This window comes from Choloepus didactylus, chromosome 16 (assembly GCF_015220235.1).
Source record: "Choloepus didactylus isolate mChoDid1 chromosome 16, mChoDid1.pri, whole genome shotgun sequence".
Taxonomy (NCBI): Eukaryota; Metazoa; Chordata; class Mammalia; order Pilosa; family Megalonychidae; genus Choloepus; species Choloepus didactylus.
The window spans coordinates 32,454,598-32,474,137 of record NC_051322.1 but is presented as its reverse complement, the minus strand read 5'-3'; the positions used below and the strand labels follow the sequence as shown (position 1 = coordinate 32,474,137).

The 19,540-nt window shown below is 50.1% G+C and overlaps 1 protein-coding gene across 2 annotated transcripts in view; it reads right to left on the bottom strand.

Moving 5' to 3' along the window:
- The window catches only part of ZBTB7C (zinc finger and BTB domain containing 7C), a 362,970-nt gene that overhangs the window by 153,136 nt on the left and 190,294 nt on the right, over positions 1-19,540 (bottom strand). For both annotated transcript variants that reach the window (XM_037806042.1, XM_037806041.1), the window contains exon 3: positions 6,885-6,946. The gene's annotated coding sequence lies outside the window, so the exon portion shown is untranslated. The remainder of the gene's footprint in view (positions 1-6,884; positions 6,947-19,540) is intronic.

Below are 19,540 nucleotides of genomic sequence, written 5' to 3'. Positions count from 1 at the left end.
TGTTTCCTGCTGGGTCCCCGACTCGCACAGACACTGTGTAGTGGGCGATGCCCTCCCCCAGCAATGTGGTGCTGAGCCCGGCAAGCGCCCACCACAAAGCGGCAGGAACACAGGCAACCGCTGCCACTTCAGGCCTCCGTTGGAGGCTGGCTGCTGCCCAAACTTTATTTCATCTTTTCATAAATTACCGTTAACTGAGAAGGGAATTAAGAGAGAGGAAAGTTGGTGGTGGTGGTGGGTGTCCTTTTTTAAATTTAAACCTTCTGTGATGAACTCTTCAGGAGCCTGGTTCAACTGGGGGACATGTGGCAGAATACGTTCTTTCAAATAGTTATGAGACACTTGGGACTCTTCATTATTCATTCTGTTAAAACCAAAACATTAGTTAATACCTCTAGAGTCGCCAGAAAGGGCCTGGCAGCTCCTCAGATGCATTGTTCTACTTGAAAGTGAAGAATCAGCCTTTCGTGCAGATGCCTCTGTTGAGTCCACTCCGGTCTCCCACTCGCGGTGATGGAAATCTGTCCCCTGCTTTGTGCCTGACACAGGACAAAGCAGGGGACACAGTCACCGGGGCTCCCTGTGGCCGATCTGGCCGGCGAGGCTGCCCCTCCTGCGGCCCCACCCTGCACAGCCAGCCCCCCTTTGCCGAGTCCAGGGTCGCCATGGAGGGGGTGGGAAGGCCCCTCCTGATCCCCGGGTGTGGGTTCCCGTATCCAGAGCCAGAACTGAATTTGAAGGGGGTGGAGGAGATGATGACCCAGGGACCATGAGGATTAAAATTCAAAACTGCTTTGCATGTTTTCCTGGCTCCCCACCTCTGGAAGGAATACCACAATGCAAATGAATTCTGCTTCTCTAGAAGGAACAAACAGCTCTAAACAGTCACCCAGGAGTGTCACAGTGCCATTTTTAATTGGGCATCAAGGAAAACAGTGCAGTTCTCAGCTCAGTGGGCTTGTCCTTCTTGAGAACCGTGGATCCAACCAGAGCCGCCGATTATCTGGTTAGAGTCCCTGAGTGGCCAAGGCAGGCTCTGTGCCTGGTGGCCCGGGTTAAGAAGAGGACAAGTGCATGTCCCTCAGGAGGCTCCCTCCTAGCTGGGGAGCAAGACTACACGAGGCCTGATGTGGGGGCTGCCAGGGACCAGGGGAGGCAGAGATTCCGGAGGCTGGGTGGCCAGGAGGGCTTCCAGGGGAGCTGGGATTGAACAGATGATTAAGCATCAGAAAGGAGAGAGGTGTGGGAAGGGCCAGGAGGGACGTGAGGGAAAAGCTCAGAGGCCAGATGGAGGGTATGCCAGGAGGGGGGCAGGGCAGGGATGGAGCAGCTGCTGGGGAGGTGGTCACAGGGAAGGCTGGAAGGACCCTGGCTGCAGGCAGATGGCTCTTCTTTCTTTCTCCCTTTTGTTTCCTTGAGCAATCCCTAAATTCAATATTAATTTCCCAAGACCTATCTTGTTGATCAATGTTGATTTCCCCCTGCACACCTGTTCATATTTCTGATGGAAATGTATTATAAAATCACTCCGTTCTGCTGGTGATTACCATGGCAATCAGGCATGCTCACTGACAGGCCAGCACTCCTCTTGAAAACAAGATTCTGTAGATAGGAGCTTTCATCTCACTTACGTCGGGCCTGGGGAGAAGAGGGGAGTGAAGCAGGTATGGGGTGGGGTGGGGCAGATGGTTTTCCTTCCCTGGGGAAGTCTGGGCAGTCACACAGCCTCACGGGCCTGGGGGGCTTTGCAGGAAGACAGGGGATAGGTCAGACTGGGGCAAGAGGATGGGGAGCAAGTCCCTCTTACCTTGGGGCCCTACGGTGTGCACACGGTGGAGAGCAGCTTTACAAGATCCCCCATGAAGAAGGGATCTGAGCTACCAGGCACTCAGGATCAGGGAAGCTCCGAGTCGGAGGGGACCTTGGTTAGTATAGATTCAACCTCTCATCTAGTGTAGGAATCACTCTATGGCCTCTTTGAACATTATGAAGCTGTTATTAATATTCCTTCTTGGTATCACAAGATTATGGATTAGGGTCCAGAGGAAGCCGAGGCTGTTTGAGCAGTATTATTTTGCTTTGATACAGTCTGTGCTAAGTTTTCAGGTCCTCCAACCAGACTGCCAGACTTCAAATCCCAGCTCCACCACTTACTGGCTGTGTGACCTGGAGTAAGCTATGTAACCTTCCTGTTCTTTCTCACTTGTAAAAGACATATAATAAAAGCTTCTGGGGTGAGGTTTACATGAGTGAACACAGGTACAGTGGCTAGAACAGTGCCTATCACAGAGTACAGCCACCACTATTGCTGAGTCACTCCATTTTTACAGGTGAGGGAACTAAGGGAAGGCCACAGGGCAAGCAGACAGCCAGGACAGGGCTGGACTCCTGGCTAGGGCTCTTTGCACTACACTCTATCCCACTGCCCCCTAAGCTTAAGGAAATCTTTCTTTGGAAAGAGTTGATACGTGTAAGAGTGTTGTGTAAAAAGGTCAGAAATTCAAGAAGAAAAGCGTCTTCATGGGAGTCAGTCTTTTAACACCTGGAAGACCCAGGAGGGAGGGGAGCCTCCCCACTCGGTGGACATGGGGCGCTGAGGCTTGAGGGTACAACGCCCGTCGATGGTGCAGCCTGTATCCTGGACTTTGCACAGATACCACAGCACCTCTTTTTCCTGATACCCCCGTGTTTCTCTCTGTGAGCAATAGGAGACCGAGGCCCTAAGAGCCCAAAGCTGCACAGTAGCGATGGTAGATCGGGGTTGGAACCCAGAGCCCTTGCCTCCACATTCACAGCTCTTTCAGCCCCTTTCCAAGGATGCTGGCTTGCTGGCCTATGGTTGTACGATTTTCCATCCAAAACGAAAGCTGGGTCTACCTTCTCAAGTCCTGTCATCCCCTAACTCTGGAGGAGATCTCAGGAAGGTCAGATCTAGTGAGCACAGGGTTCCAGAGCACTCACACACTAAAAGGAACAAACATCTACAGCATCAGGAGCTCCTACAGTCACCCATACCTTCTAGCTGTTGTCTAATAAAGACCACCACCACTATAATAGAGGCTCTATTTATTGCTTCTGCTGTTCTTGGCTCTATGCTGTGCTCTCCTTTAAATATAATACTATTTATCATTACTGGAATGATTTTACACTACACCAGCCATTGTGTCATCCAAATCAGGCCAGGGTTGTGGGCCCTGTATTATAGAACCCGCCCCTCCAGAGGCAGCTGACAGGCCATTATTCTGTGTCCTGCAAACTGTGCAGGGATAAGGAAACTCCACCAATTTGATGCTTTATCAGGTTGCAGGTTGGGAAAAGATATTATTTCAATCAAGATAATGATTCTATTTCTTGAATGAAAATGAGATTTTTTCCTTGCCTCATGGGGGGGGCCACCAAAATCTGTCTCGGGGCTGGAGCAGGTCACGCACAAGTTAGAGGACTCCCTTGCAACCCGAGAGGGAGTGTGAACATGAAGGAGACTGGAGAGGAGGGAGCTCATTTGCAAGAGAAAAACACACACACTGGGCTTACAAGATTACAGAATAAGCTCCATTTGGACATATCTAGGCATCGGACAAAATCTGTGAGAGAAAACCTCGGAAAATAAACGTGCAACACGAGCCCAACAGCCTGGAATTCAAGTGAGGTAAATGACCCACAAAGGCCATAACGATACCAAAGATGCACAGGCCAGACTCCTCGCTAGGACATGCCTCAAAGTCTAAGCTTCCCATCACACTGCACAGAGATTGCCTGTTGCAACACCTCTTACGGCAGGAAGCTCACCCACAAGGTTGCCCATTCCATGGCTGACTGGCTCCCATGTTGAGAAAATACCTCCAAATTATAGTAAAGTCACTTCATGAAGGGAAATCACGGTTATAATTCACAAGGCACGGATGGAGGATCTAAAATGCACTTTGGAAACAGAACACTTATTTCAGTAAGTCATTAGACAATATGCAAATGGCACTAAATAATAAATGAAACCTCAATAATTTGAATGAAATAGGAAAGGTAGTGAAATTTTGAATTATTTTAAATATTTGGAACATTCAAGGGCTGTAGTACAGTATTTCAAGCTCTTTATGTGATTTGCTTTAATGAGGGAACAATAATTTGCAATTCATATATTCAATTGTTTATATGGTAACTGATGGATCTGAAGAGTTTGGGAATATTTATAAATTTTTTATACATTTTAAATATTCCACTGAGAATTGACCTGGGATATGAATTGCTCTCTCTCCAAAGAAAAGGCACATTTCTCCTCAGCCTCTTCCGGAATAGCACCAACTGTTGATTCCTGAGGTATCTTCAACAGATTCACCCAAACTTTGAAATCTAAAGCACACAGTTGTGTGCACAGACTGTCACTGGAAAGAAACATAACTCTGGCAATACTAGTTGTTTCTGGGAGGGGAGTCAGCTGCTGGGGGACAGAGGTGGGAAGGAGACTTTTCACAGTATGCCTTTTTGTACTTTTGAGTCTAGAGCCATGTGACTGTATTACCTATTAAGAATAAAATTGCAGTTAATAAAGACTGTAGTTGTTTTCAATGAAAGCAGAATTTCACATTACTGATTTCTATTGTAATACCTATAGCCTCAAAATGCAAACTTACTAAAATGAAAATTACTGCCAGATTAGGTGAAAATTACATTTGGCTGTCTTTACAGCAGTGACACTGACAAACACGGCAGTTTTTGTAATTGATGCCAGGCCCAGGTCCCTCTTACCTGCTGGGACACCTGTTCCCTAGCTGCTGCGAGTATGACAAATGGCTTACAGCTGTGATCAGATCCTTGCTCCTGATTGACGTGATGCTTTGGAGGTTGTATCACCACCACCAGCACCACTCTAGGGCTGGCTAATGACTAACAAGGGCATCTGAAAGCCCTGCCCCTGGCCTCCAAACAGACATCACTGCTGTGTGATGCATGTGGATCAAGCCTAGGCAAGACTTGTCCTGAGACCACATCCTTCCTTGGCTCCTCCTTCCCTATCCTTTGTTCCTCTTTCCCTCCCTAGTTTTTCCAAAGAACACACCCTTAATAAACCACGTGATTCTGAATCTCTAGCTCAGGCTTTGCTTCTAGAGAACCCAACCTAAGTCAGTCACTAATGGCTCCAAATAAGCCCCTCCAGCTTCCTTTCCAGACGGTTGTCCCTGGAATCAGGAACACACATGCAACTTCCTCTTTGAGGGCAGAGCCAGAACCATCTCCAGGTCCTGCCAAAGACCACCAGTCTCACCATATACATCCCACGAAGCCAGCAGCAGCAAAACACTGATCATCCAGAATAGAGAGAACATGGATAAGCAGACCTTTGTTGGACTGTGCAACTTCTTCCCCAGGATGAGTGAGCAGGAGGCAGTGGCAGTCTTGCAACGGCTTGCTCCAAATCGGATAGATTTCCAGTTATGTGCAGCAGAAAGTCAGCTTGAATGTCAGCTCTACCACTCACTGGCTGAGCAAACTTGAGCCAAACATTTAACAACTCAGAGCCTCAGTTGCCTCATCTGCAAAATGGGAATACCTAGCCGAGCCATTGTGAATATCATTTGAGACAATACTGTCAAGTATTGCTCTCAATTGGAAACAATATTGGCTCTCTTTGTTGAAATTTTGAACTAGCTAGCTTTACCTGCTTGCTTGAAAGAAATAATTAATTATGCTTGTTAAATAAATAAGCCCCAGCTGCCCCTCACCCTGGGCCCAATACCTAGAGCTCCCCATGTGAGGAGTGGATCCAGGGAGAAGCCAACCAACAACTGGGAGCTCAGGGTGTGGCCCCCGCCACTGGTCTCACACCTGCCTGAAGAAAGCCGTCTCTCTCTGAGATACAGGCAGGACCCCCAAAGTGAATCTCCTGTAATATACCCAGTCTATATATTGATCTATATTTTCACCAAATTTGGTGAAAAATCCACCCAGCCATTTCACCTCATGGAGTAACAAACTGGCAGAAATGTAATTTGGTTTACACAGATGAGGTATATGTTATCCCACCCTGATTCTTTGCATATGGACCACTAATGAGGCTACGTGAAGCCCTCTTCCATCAACATTTTCTCTCCTCCCTCTACAACACCCTCCACACAGGCCTTTGAGTGTCCCCACTGGTATCTCTGTCCTCCCTCCTTCCTCCCTGAAGTGATCATCCTCTTCCATAAGGCCAGTTCAAGTCCCTCCTCCCCCAGAAATCTTCCCTAACACCCCCCCATCACCTTGTCCGCCCCCCAGTGTCTGTGCCTGTGCCATGCAAGCCAGAGCTGGTTGTACAGTTTCATATTTAATCATCTCATGGGCAGACAATTCTCTTTCCACCCTGGACTGAAACCTCCCCCCAAGATACAGCCTAGGCCTGCTACTTCTCTTGCATTTCTCAGAGCACCCGGATTGTGCCAGGCACATGGTGATGAATACCATTCTCAGATTGACTGGCTGGCATGTATGACTGCCCGTCACTCAACACACTCTTAAATGGCCTACACGAGGATTTACTGTTCTGAATGAGGTCACCCTAGCAGCAAACTTAGAAGTGCGAAAACTGCACATCTCCCTCAACCAATCGGAGGAGTCTTGCTGCCCCCCACCAGTCAACAAGAGCCAAGGGGGCATCTCCTTTCCTAAGCCAGTGGGAACACTGTCCACTTAGAGGGCGGAGACAGGGTTCAAACCATCCTCCTTAAACTCCGTGCCTTACAATTGCATTCAGTCCCACCCTGCAAGAAGCACCTTCCAGAAGCTGACAGCCGATTCCATCAAGGTCATGCTCCCTTTTCCAAACAGGGAGCCCCCTTTCCCCAACCCCCCCCCCCTTTCCTAGGAACATTGCTCAGCCACAGACCTCAAAAACCAAAATGCATACTCACAAGCAACGATGCCTTGGTCTTAAATTTCAGGCCAGCAGTTTCTCTGCAAACCTGCTCATTTCCTGCAAAGAGAAGGAAAGGACGGAGCATCATATTAGCATATGCTCTGGGAATGCTTCAGAGGTTCCCTGGCCAACCTGGGGCTTCTGCACCTTCTCTGCATTCTCACTCCCTGCAGCACTCTTCCCTCCCCAGGAACACCTTGTGCTAGTTGAGTGGGTGCACCCCGCTCCTCACACAGCCCCACACCTCCAGGCCCGTGGGCTCAGCCCACACTGCCTCCCTCCCCCTTTCCCGGCGCTGTGCCAGTCTTGGATTGACCACTGCCTCCAATTCCCTGAAGGCGATCCTGCTTCTTCCCACTCTGGAGTGAGGCCTCCACTTCTGTAGCATGGGGTTGCCTAGCAACCCTGTGCGCCGGGCTCCGAAGGCCCTCCTAAATGGGACCTCACAGCACAGGGCATCTCCTTGTACAGCTGCCTGAATCTTAACAATCTGGCTCTGAATAATAACACAATGGTAATTGCATTCATGGACCCCCAAACTACATTTAAATAATGTTCAAGAGCTGACACAAACCAACAAAGGCCAGAAAATGCATTGCGGAGGTTGACTGCGAGGCCAGGCGAGAACGTTTGGTGGGGAGACAGTTGACCCCAAAGACATCAGTTAATGACAATGCCAACCTGAACTGTGAAGCCTCCTGCCTTTTCCTCTGAGTGTGTCACCACCGTAATGTGTTTTAAGTGAGTTTGGGATCTGTAGAGGCAATTAATGCCCAGAGGCAGTGCTGTATCAAGACAGGATGCCCTTTAGGTCTTCCGACGTGCACATGGCTTTTGGGAAGGGGTTGGGGAGGGGAGAAGTGGACCGGGAGGGAGGAGTGTGCGTGAGTGATTTTCCTTGGCTATTACCATCATGGTTAAATAAATTAAATAAATTTTAAAAAAGAGTGGGGGAAGAACTTACCAAGCAAGAGCACAAAGCACTTGTGCTACCTCAGCTAGAGACAAATTCAACGTGACTGACGTATATCAGGATAAGAAGTGAAGACAAAGAGGCCTCGACACTGGCTAAAGCACAGAGCGAAGTGGCTTAGTGTGGCGTGGGGGAAAGGCGGCGTGTGCTAGCGAGAGTCCAGCCTTCACTCGGTGTCCCTGGCAGATGATAATGAAGAGATCTGCCCCAGGGAGAAGAATCTTAATACAGGGGAAGTGGCACGCTAGCAATCTGCTGCTCCTGGAACCATAGCAGCGAGGGTCAGCAGACCAAGTCCGATAATTTTTAAAGCCCCAAGCACTTTTTTTCTTTAAGCTCAAAATCCCCCTGCAATAACTGCATAGCATACACAGTGTTTCTCTACAAGGCCTCTGTCCATCTTCACGTTGGGAGTCAAAGTGGCCTGTGTCATTCACAAGCTCAGACAGGGAAACTGTCACCAGGACTAAAGGACAAATTGAAGGACAGCGTGGCTGTGGCTTGTACGCCTGATACTTGTGCAGGGCCATCTCAGCGTGGGGGTCTTGTGCCCACTTCATGAAGTCCAAACACAAGCACCTGGAACATGGCCTCTCTCTGACTTCCAACAACTAGTGCCACCTTCCACCCTCCCCCCAGCACCCCCCCCCCCAAGTCGGCTCCTTGCTCCAAGGCTACTCCCCTTCTCACCTTTGCTCACCTGGGGATCCCTGCCTGGAAAGCCCTTTCCTGTGCCCTCCACCTGACGGACTCCTACTCTTTCTGCTGAGTCTACATCAAATGCCACCTCCTCCATTAAGCCTTCCCTGGTTACCGAATTCTGCTCTCTCTGAGTTTCAAGGCCCGCCATTTGGCACTTGCTTAGGTACTAGCTTATGTTCATGTCTGGAAGTTTTGCCTCCCCCAGTAAATCCCTGAATGGGCCCGGGGGACAGGGAGTGTAGCGAACAGTTTTTTGTCTGCCACAGAACCTAGTTCAGAGTGGGGCACTCTGTGGGCTGCTCCCTCAAGACGTGCATTGGGACAGACTGGCAACTGCCTTGCCTCCTTTCTCAGGGAGTTGCAATCACTCCCCCTGCCCTGCGTATGCCTGCTGGCTGCTGAGCCCTGGAGCTAAATATTCAGGAGGGCGTGAGGTTCCCTCCAGTCATTTAGAGGTGTAGCTCAATGTGTACAACACACAATTGGGCATTTACAGATTTTATTAATTTGGAAAGGTCATTAGAGCTAACAGCTTCTCTGAGTCAGAATGAATAAATAGCATGGGTAATTTTTTTCAGCATCCCGAATTTTTTTTTCTTGGAATGTGCTTTAAGCCTCAAAAAAGTAGGGATGTAAGTTTAAAAAAAAAAGAAAAGAAAAAACCCCAAACAATGCAAAGTCAAAAACCCAGGTGTAGGAGTCAGGGGGAGGCAGAGCTGGGGCTCTGTGACTTTAGACAGGGCTCCGCCCCTCTCTGAGTCTCAGTCTTCTCATCTGCAAAATGACAGCGTGCTCGCTAAGGGCACTTCCACCTTAAAAATAAAATTATGATTCAAGGAGAGAATGTGAAGTTCACTAGCAGCCTCTCACGTTAACCCCCACGCATCCCAACAGGAGTCCACACAGCCTTTGCTCTGGCTCGACAAGGCACGAGCGAATCTGTGCCCCTCAGCCCGAAAAGGCTGTTGGTGATTTCGGGTGCCTTCCCAGCCCCCGACCTGGGCGCTGTCAAACCTGAGGACCTGGCTCGACTTGCTCTCATTAGATCATTCAGGAACACTCCAGACTAATGACTTATTTACCCGAATGTCCGGAAGTGGCTGGCCATGGGCCAGAGGGCATCAGCCAGGCTCTGTCTCCTCAGCCCCTGGCTCCGTGACCAGCCCGCGCTGTCTGACAAGGGCCGGGCCATGGCAGAGCAGATGCTCATGGTTCTCCTGGGAGGTGAAAAGCGCCTGTGCAGCCAGAAGCAGCATTCCAGGAGCCGACAAGGCTGCTTGCTGCGAGGCTCTGGCTGCAGGCCTGCTGTCGTGGGGACAAACGGTTGGCCACTGACTTGACTGTGAAGTCAGCCTAAGCTTATTCTGATGTCCCTCACTTTCCCTAGTGCCATCCCGCCTCTTTCTGCCGCTGGTGCAGACAGGCCCTGGGAAGTGGGAGACCAGCACCTGCAGACATGTGACCACAGCCACCCACGGCCCCACCCACACTGCTTGTGGCTTTAAGTAGCAGTAGGAAGACTGAATGTGAATCCAAACTGTACACATAACATTAACATTAATCTTAATTAATATTAACTAACATTTGTGTACCACTTTATGACTGAAAAAGCATTTTCCCACACACCCCACAGGGTCAGGCAGGTAGATTTGGCACATTTATTGAGCACCGGGGTCTCTGCTACCTGCTGGGGATGCAGACCTGAAAAGACGTGGTTCCTGCCTGCAAACTCCTTCCAGGATGGTTTAAAGACAAGAAGATGGAGACAAACAGAAGCTAAACAACCTTCTCAGTCACCCAACCAGCACGTGCTGGAAGGATGCTCAAATCAAGCCCTCTGACCCAGGGGCCTTTTCCACCTGAACCTGCATGGCCTGTGAGTTTAGTATGAAATTTAGCCTACATAATGTCATCCAGAAGGGACAAATCACTGACATCATGTTTTGGGGAGGGTGGGAGTTTTGGCCCAGAATGAAGCAAGGCTGGTAGGTGTCAAGGTGTTTGGCCCTAGAGGAGCAGGCTGCAGCTGGGAAAGGTGCACAGCCTCCTGCAGAGCCTTGGCCCTCAGGGGCTTTCTGCCCATCCCGAAAGCCACCTCCCTTGTTGGCAACCTTTGCAGAGAGGCTGCTTGAGAGCAGGTGCAGATTCACAAAATCATGCACTTAACATCAGCATGTGACACAAAATTGGTATTGTCCTTTGCAGGTTCCCATTGGCTTTTTGAAAAAATAATAAAAGTGTCCACTCTGGGAGGAGCCCTACAAATCCCTCACTTTCCAGACACGGGAACCCAATCTCAGTGAGGGTAAATGACTTGCCCCAAACCACGTAAGATGAGACCAGAATCCAGGTCCCTGGACACCCAGCCTGGCACCTCCACTCACCCACTCTATGAAGGTGGGAGGGCGGGTTCAGCCTGTGTCCTGTTTACTCTGCAGCCCCCAGAGCAGCTGGTGGAAGACGGCACACAGTAGGCCCACCCAGTGTCCTGGCTGGGATGGGGGCTCCTCATTACTGGATGGTGGTGGGCATAGGTTAAAACCACTCTGGGCACAAGGCTGGTATGACTGCCACCTCCTGGCCCAGGGTGGTGAAGCCCACGGGGAGCAACCACACCCAGGGGATGGTGAGGGCATTTTCCCTGCAATGGGGTCTGCAGCTCTCAGGAGGCTGTAATGCTTGGTGGTCTAGAGCCACATTGGCCCTGCCACTGACCAACTGTGTGACCTTGGGCCAGTGGCTTAACCTCTCTGTTTCAGTTGTTCATATGCAAGTGGCCACGATAATGGTACCAACTCAGAGGGGCAAAGCGAGAAGAAAATGAGAAAATGGAGGGGGAGACACTTGGCTGGTATGTGCTCAGCTGAGGTCAGCTCTGTGAGGGAGGGACACTGACTGCTGTGTTCCTTGCTAATCCCCAGTGCCTGGAATGGGGCTGGCTTGTAAATGTGTGTTGACCTGACTCCTGTGGACACCACTTCCAGGCACCCTGGTGTGCTGATCCGTCAGGGTGGGTGGGCCAGCTTGGGCCCAGGGGCGCTCAGCTTTGTCGGCTGAGGTGGCAATGGGGAGGTAGCAGCCGCTCCCTCCAGGACCCTTTAGAGGCTGTGTCAGAAGCGTCACGGTTTGCTTTTACTCTGGTATTAAAATCAGCCACCCCCAAACTCAGAGTCAGAATCTAGAATAAAGGTTACCAGGGAAAAGGAATGGGAAGTTAAGTCTTAAAATGAACTGAGTTCCTATTTGGAATGATGGAAAAGTTTTGGTAATGGATGGTGGTGATGGTAGCACAACATTGTGAACACAGTTAACAGCACTGAAATATGTATCTGAATACAATTAAAAGAGGAAAGGTTAAAATGTATATATGGTAACGGAATAAAAATTTTTAAAAATCCATGAAAGTACATTAAAAAAAAAAAAGGAACCACCCCCAAAACAAGATGTTCCTGGCCGTTCAGTACATGGACTGTAATTGAGCCCCCACCGGACGTCCGAAGTCCATGACTAGGGACTCAGAGGAGGCGCGGGAGACAAGCATGGTCCTTCCAGCTTGACGTGGAACCACTTTGGACTCAAACAGGAGACAGTGAGGGAGAGCCAGGATGGGGAGGGCGGGAGGGCCCACAGCCGGGGCACAAGGAGGGCCAAGCACCAGCGACTGGGTGAGCTGTCTGCTGCGCGGCCTGAATTCACTCTCAGTGGCCTTCCCGAGGCCCCTCGCGGGCCGGACCTCCACGGGGGAAACGACCAGAAAGATTCAGCCCCGCCCCGAGGTCAAGCTCCATCCTGCCCCTCCTTTTCCTCCCCCACCCCCAACAGCAGGTGAACTAGATGCTGGATTAACATTTACTGAATTAAATAGTGATTATTTGTATGCCTCTTAGGGGAAGGAACCTCAGAGGAAAAAAGCCGATTTTGGTGGTAACCCCTCCTCTCCCCCGCACAGCATCTGCTCAACTGAATGGAAGCAGAATTCAGGTGGATGTAAAAGGCCATGGGGGAGATTTCTTTTTTTGGCAACGGGGACAAATGCCACCGTCCACAGCCCTGAGGGCACACCTCCGAGGAGCCTCCCGCTGGGGCCAGCACACTCCGGGCTGCTCCGCCCTGGGCCCCAACCCGGACCCAGCAGGGCGGACACTCGGGGCTGCTGCCAGGGATGGGCTGGGAGGGAAGAGGAAGGGGGCATGCCGGGAAGTGCAGGAAGTGTTTGCAAAGAAGGAACTGCAGTGCAACACATCCTGCCATGAGCGCTAGGCCAGCGTGGGCTGATCTGAGCAGGGAGAGGAGTACAGAGATGGAGAGAAAACCGAGACACAGGAAGGGGCCGATGTGCACACATCCACGCACTCCCACACATGCTGCAGCCTCATACTCTTCGCTCTTATGTTGCACGCTCATACATACACTCTCACCCACATATATTCTTGCAGACGCACATGCTCACATCTTACACACTCACATTGTACACGCATACACCCGTCTTACACATACACCATACATTCACACACATACTGCCACACACCTCTCACACACAGTATATACTCACACATACACACCCCTCTCTCACACACTCACATTATACCCTCACACACACACTCTCTCACATACACACATTCCATGCACCAAGGGAGAGGCCCTTCCCAGGAAGCCCTGTCCCAGGCCTGCCCATGGTCCACAAGCGCTCCCCAGTCTCTGACCTGGGTCCAGGCTCCCGTCCCCACGTCTTCTCTGACTCCTCGGCCAGAACCTGAGGCCTTCCTGTCTCCCGTTCCCTGTGGCCCGTTATGATCTCCTTCCTTTCCAGCTCCTGAGCCAGGCCTGTGTTCCTCTGAAGTCACTGAGGGTGGGAGTGAAACACTGGGAGCCCCTACCAGTTTGGCAGGGGCTTTTTGGCACCATGCGCTTCCCAGGAGATGCTCAGACCCAGGGAGGGCTGGAGGCAGGATGTCCCCTTTCATAGCGATGGAGTCCATCTGAGCCTCTAAACTGACAGCAGTAGCCTAATCAAGTTGGGGGTTTCTTGGTGGAAGGTCTGGTTGTGGAGACCCCCGAGACTTCGAAATCTGAGGCCAGGAGTGGTCAAGAGATCTGACTAAGGCCACACATCTGGTGGCCAAACTAGCAGCAGACACCGATCTCTTGCCCCTGGTCTGGGGACACCTTCCCTGCTCCAGGCTGTTGACTGGGCTCAGGAATGGGGGCAGGGGCTGAGAAGAGAGGGGTGTGTGTGTGTGTGTGTGTGTGTGTGTACTCGCATGCACATGGAGGTGTAAGAAAGGACATGCGTGTGTGTGAGGGTGTGTGAGTGCTCGTGTGAGCACACAAGAGTGTGTGTGTATGTGTGTGACTGAGGGAGCAGTGTCTCCCAGGGAAACCAAATCCTCCCTCAGTCACTGCTTTGGGGGCAATGGCCCCTTGAAGTCCAAATTTCTGTGACCTTGGCCTAGAATCTTAAAATAACCCTGCAGAAGGAGGAAGGGCTGAGCCCAGAGCCAAAGCCAACAGTGGGCCTGGGCCAGGGGAGGGGAGGGGAGAGGAGCCTGTAAGGAACAAAGGCCTAATCTCCCTGCTCAGGCTCAGTCACACACATTTCATTTTTTCTGGCCTCGGAGCCGGGGGGGGGGGGGGGGGGGGGGGGGTTCCCGGGGCTTGGCAGATCTGGGTAAGGGCTGCCAGCGGGGACTGGCTTGGGGCTGCTGGAGAAGAGGGCGCCGGCTGCCCAGCTCCGTCCCCCCAGCCTCCAGCAGCCCTTGCCTGGACCACCAGGGCAGAAGTGGGGAGGAGCCCCCAGGCCATCCTCCCACTGCTCCTCCCAGTGGTAAAGCCCACCGGTCAATTCCCGGTCAGAACACGGGCAGGCACAGGGGAGTAGCAAAGCAGGTTCAGTCCTTCAGTTTAAATTTTGAGAACTGACAAGTTTCTTTCTTGAATACAAGGACAAGAAAGTAAAAGAAGACAAACTCTTTATGTCTGCTTGGCGCATGGAGAAGGCATCTCGGCTGCAGCAAAACTTCTCCCCTGTGGGTCCCGGTGGGGTGGGAAGGTCTTCGTGTTTCCTAAAAGATGGTTCTCCGGGCCTGATTCCACCAGCCCGTGGGGTTTGGGGGCGAGCGAGAGTGGCTGCCAAGTGAGGCTGGACTTTTAGGCTGGCGGTGGGAAATCGCCGGGCGGAATCTAGAGCTTGTTGGGAGTGCGGATGTGGTCAGTCCGCATCGGGATGACCCGAGAGCCGGCAATGGCAACATTCTGTGCTCCACTCAGCAAACTGGGAGGCAGGCATGCTCTGTCTTCAGTGTCCAGGAGCTTCTCTTCAGTGACTTTTCCTGCCTCTCGGGGTTTTGTCCCTTGCCCTATTTCCTGGTGCCCTGAGTCCTGTTACACTCCTCCATCTAAACCTGCTTTCCAGAAAGTTCTATTATCTCTGGCTGGTGTCCAGTGTGATGTAAATCCTGGTGCCAACCTTTCTCTCTCCCAGGGAAATGGCACTTCCAGGCCCCTCAATTTTTTTGAACTCTATTAACTATGCATCACAACTGCAACTAATATACAAGTAATATACAGGCATCGGGCCAGTATGGGTGGTGACTGGAAAAGAGACGGGAGACTCACACAGCAGAAGAGAGTGCCTGGGAGAAGGCTGGCTGAAGATCCCCTCTAGCTACCACCACACACCTTCCTGGGACTGGATCACCCCCACCGGGCCTGGAGCATTGGCTGGGAGACCACACATGTTAGTGTCCAAACCAGAACACTTTGGAGAGTGAAAGGGGGCGCTATTCGTAATTTCCTGTGACAACAGACATAAACGTGACTCCCATGCCAACTAGGAGGTGTCGCTCCTAGCACAGTGTCACCCAACCTTTGGAGCTCTCTTCTGGAGTTACCAGGCCATGCAAGTCCACCTCAACAATCCAGCTCCCCCTCTCAGAAGGAGGCATCAGAAGTGATCCTGGAGCAGGCCAACAGGCACAAGGGATCTGCCATGTGAAAGACAAGTCTACCCCCGAGGCCCAGGTCCCACCTCCTACAAGGAGGGGGCCCAGATACTCCATTTCCCTCAGCACTGTGTATCTCCAGGTTCCTCATGATAATCTCCCCGACCAGATCATCGTTCTGGAAGACAGGCACCATCGCATGTCACTCATCCCTGGGCCCTCCTGTCCTACCTCCACGCCCTCCCCAGGGAGTCCCTGAATTAAATTTGCTGGAATGAATGGAACTGAATTCCTGCAATACCCCCTTTAGTGCTAGGGACACATGCTTCTAGAAAGTGTCTTGTAGCTCTATGGGGGTTCACTGGTTCTCTTTGGTATTAATTAAGCCCCATAACAGCTTATAAGTGATCTTTAGGGCAAATACTCCTTTTCCTGTCTACTGCAGGGACTCTGATGGTGGAAATTATGTAATCACCCAGAATGGTGGTGGTTGGTGGGGATGCCTGAAATAAAATGCAGAAAGGGGCTCAAGGAGAATTTCATTTTCATAATTGGTGGGGAGTGGCAGGGAGTGGGGCCAGTGAAACTTGTTAAGAGCCTCCCTTCTCCACCTAAAATCCATCCAGACCTTGGGCTGCGGGATTTACTAGTCAATTCACAAGGGTCTCTTCAGACTCCTACCCTCACCCCTCCCCACCATGTGTCAAGTTTTCAATTGGAATATAAGCATGTGAAGGCCCAGCTACAATCTAATGGGGAAACAAGTTATGCACATGGGAAGATAACAAGGGAGTCAAGACTTAAAGTGTAGGAGGGTGGTACATGCAGCAAGCTCAAGGGGTGATCAGGGAAGACTCCACAAGACGTGGACAGTAAGCAGCATCTTGAAGGACAGGAAGGATACAGATAGGCAGAGTCAAAGGGGTGTCTAGAAAGGAGAGGTTCCCAGCAAAGATGGAGTGGCAGAAACGGCCACAGCACAATCAGGGCCATGAGTAACCACGACTGGCTAGAACAGATGGCATGTGCCAAGAGAAGCAGAAGATGGAGCCACAAGGGCAGAAAAAGAGCCCCAAATGCCAGAAGACTCTGGGCTTGAGTCTGTGGGCAGCTGTGACGATCCGAGGAGCTTGTGCAATGAATCACCCCACCCCACTTGCCATCCCAAGGGGAGAGGGAAGAGCTGGCCTGCATCTTTTTGCCCAGGTCCCCCAGAGAAACATCTGGGAGGGGAGTAGAGAGACTGGCCCAGGCTGAAGCCATTCCCAACTTTTTTTCCTGTTTCCCCTTGGCTAATCCAGTTCTGCCAGCTGTGGGAAAACCCAGCCAGCTAAGCATCCATAATCCAAAAATGTAATCACACTTGCACACCAGGCTGTGATGCACTGGGATGCAGGGAAGGGTGAGCAGGTTTCCAGGAGCTACGCCCACAGCAAATGTGCCAGGGTAGAAGTCCCATAACTGAGAGGACTGTGCAGCTCACTTAAACATTTTAACATCTAACATATACTTTGCTATTTTAAGTACATTCATTCACCAGACTTTTGATGTAAAGTCAGGGCCTTTTCTTTAACTTTGCACCCACTGGATAGAACTGTTTCTATCATCTTTCTTGCGTAAGTCACACATATGACCCTGCACACAATTTCCAACTTCAGCTTCTTAAAAAGCTAGAATGAGAAACTAAATCCACTTACAAAATAATCTGAGTGGAAACATCTTTCTAGATATTTTGGATATTTCCCAATCTTTCATAGTTGTTTCACCTACATCAAATTCAACAGCATTTTCCAAAAATGACTAGTCATTTTCGATTCTTTCCAAGACTTCAACTCAGTTTTCATAGGAAGAACATTTTTAATTGGTTTGTATAATATTTAGTTAAATTACATAATTACAATAGCAAGTCCAATTGGCACAAACAGGTTTGGGAACTAACCCAGCTGCCTCTTGGAAAGCATTCAGCTCAGCTGCTGGGAGCACAAGTGGTAGATGCTCCAGCCAGCAGCCTTCCTGCCCCAAGAGTGCCGTGGTATCAGTCAGAGGGAATGGAGCGTGCTGGTGAATTTGGCAAAGCGGTCAACTGTGGTTAAGAGAATGTCTAGTGCTCCCCTTACTGGGGCCTTGGTTAAGGTTAATTCCCTAGGGACTGGGGCCTGACGCTGCCTACCTCCATCTTGCTCCACTCCTCAGCTCGTCCTGCTTCCTTCCAGCTCCACCACTGCACTGAGTGCACCAAGCCTCTCCGGGTGCCCTTCTCCTCCTCTTCTCTCTCTCTCCCAAGTCCTTCTCCCATTGGAGCTGCCCAGGAAGGATCTGGCAAACTAACTCTATAGTTTCAGTAACAGGATAAAGAGGTGATGTGTGTTTCTTACAAGGAGGTACATTTCTGATGATGTAATTGCAGGCATCTGCAGGAGACTGGTTGCGGAGGAATCTGGAGTCAGGCGACCATCTAGGGGGGTCTCGATCACACCATCTTCCTGTGGCAGAGTCACAGCTGCACATTTTCACCTGCGGCTGTGTCTCACTTACAAAAGTTTATCTGCCTGTCCACTGTCCGTGCTCCCAAATGTCTTACAAGACATGGGATGCTCTCCCTCTTTTAACACCCTGTATCAAAGCACTCTCTACATCCACCCTTCCGTTTCTCAGGTATCACTCAATGCAAAAGTCAGTGTTTAATCCACATGTGATCAAACCAACCAACCCATCAACCCCAAGTAGTAATGGGCATCTATAACTCATAAGGAGAAAAAGGAATACACTCGCCAGGGCAATATATCTGCAGTGAATATTCACTATTTTGAGTCATCCACCGTCATTCCCCCTTCCTCTTGGAAACCTCAATTTTCTTCCAGATTCCCATCTGCCCCACACAGCTCATGTATTTCAGGAGGCCTCAGGATGGATCATGGTCGGCTTAGGACAGGCAGCTCAGTTCAGCTCAGCTTCCTGGCTACGGTGATTGAGCCAAGTCCTACCATATGAGATGCAAGGAGATGTTTGCCAGGGAGAGGATCTTCTTCACTGGAGATATGAAGGGCACATGTGAGGCCTGGGGCTGCTGCCACCATTTTCGTTATCATGAAGGAGCTAAAAAGGGTAGGGCTGAGCTGACTACACAGAAAAATGGAGCTGGAGAGCTGAGCTGCTCCTGAAGGTCACCCTGCCTCTGGACTTTTCATCTACTTGAGCCAGTAAGTTCCCTTTCTTGATTTTATTTATTATTTTAATCAAACCAATCATAAACATGATTTGAAAAGTCAAAACTAACACAGGACCAACAATGAAAAATATCAGCCCCTCCTGACCCACACCCACACTGAGTTCTAGTCCCCAGAGTTAACACTCCCAATTGTTCCAGTTATCTCTTCTCTTCTTTATTGCCATATTTCTGAATAACATGGCGTATGCTACTGTTTCTAGATTCTCCACCTTTAGATATCACGCATTAATGTCTTATAATGGACAATGAGGTTTTACCTTGCGGCTCACACTCTCTATATCCAGTGGACAGATGAGTAGACAAATGGGGACAAAAATTAAATGAAAAATAGGGGGAATGGGGGGGGATGTTTTGGGTGTTCTTCATTTGTATTTTCATTCTTATTTTTATTTATTTATTTTTGGAGTAATGAAAATGTTCAAAGGTTGATTTTGGTGATGAATGCATGACTATACGATGGTACTGTGAACAACTGACTGTACACTGTGGATGACTGTAGGGTGCGTGAATATATCTCAATAAAACTGAATTAAAAATAATTTTTTAAAGATGGGTTTTATTTCTCTTGTGCCTCCATCCCCACTACCACCACACCCACAATTCCGATCTCTGTGTCTTCCTAATAGAGTGACACCCTCATTTTTAGTTAAATCAATAGTTGGTGTTCACAGGATCGCTGACTATGCAGATGATGTTCATGGGAGAGCCACACAGTGATATTTCTTTTTTTTTTATATTCCATAATGTTAAAAGGGGCTTTTTATGCACCCAACACTACTTTTTCACAAACTCAACACCAAAGCTGT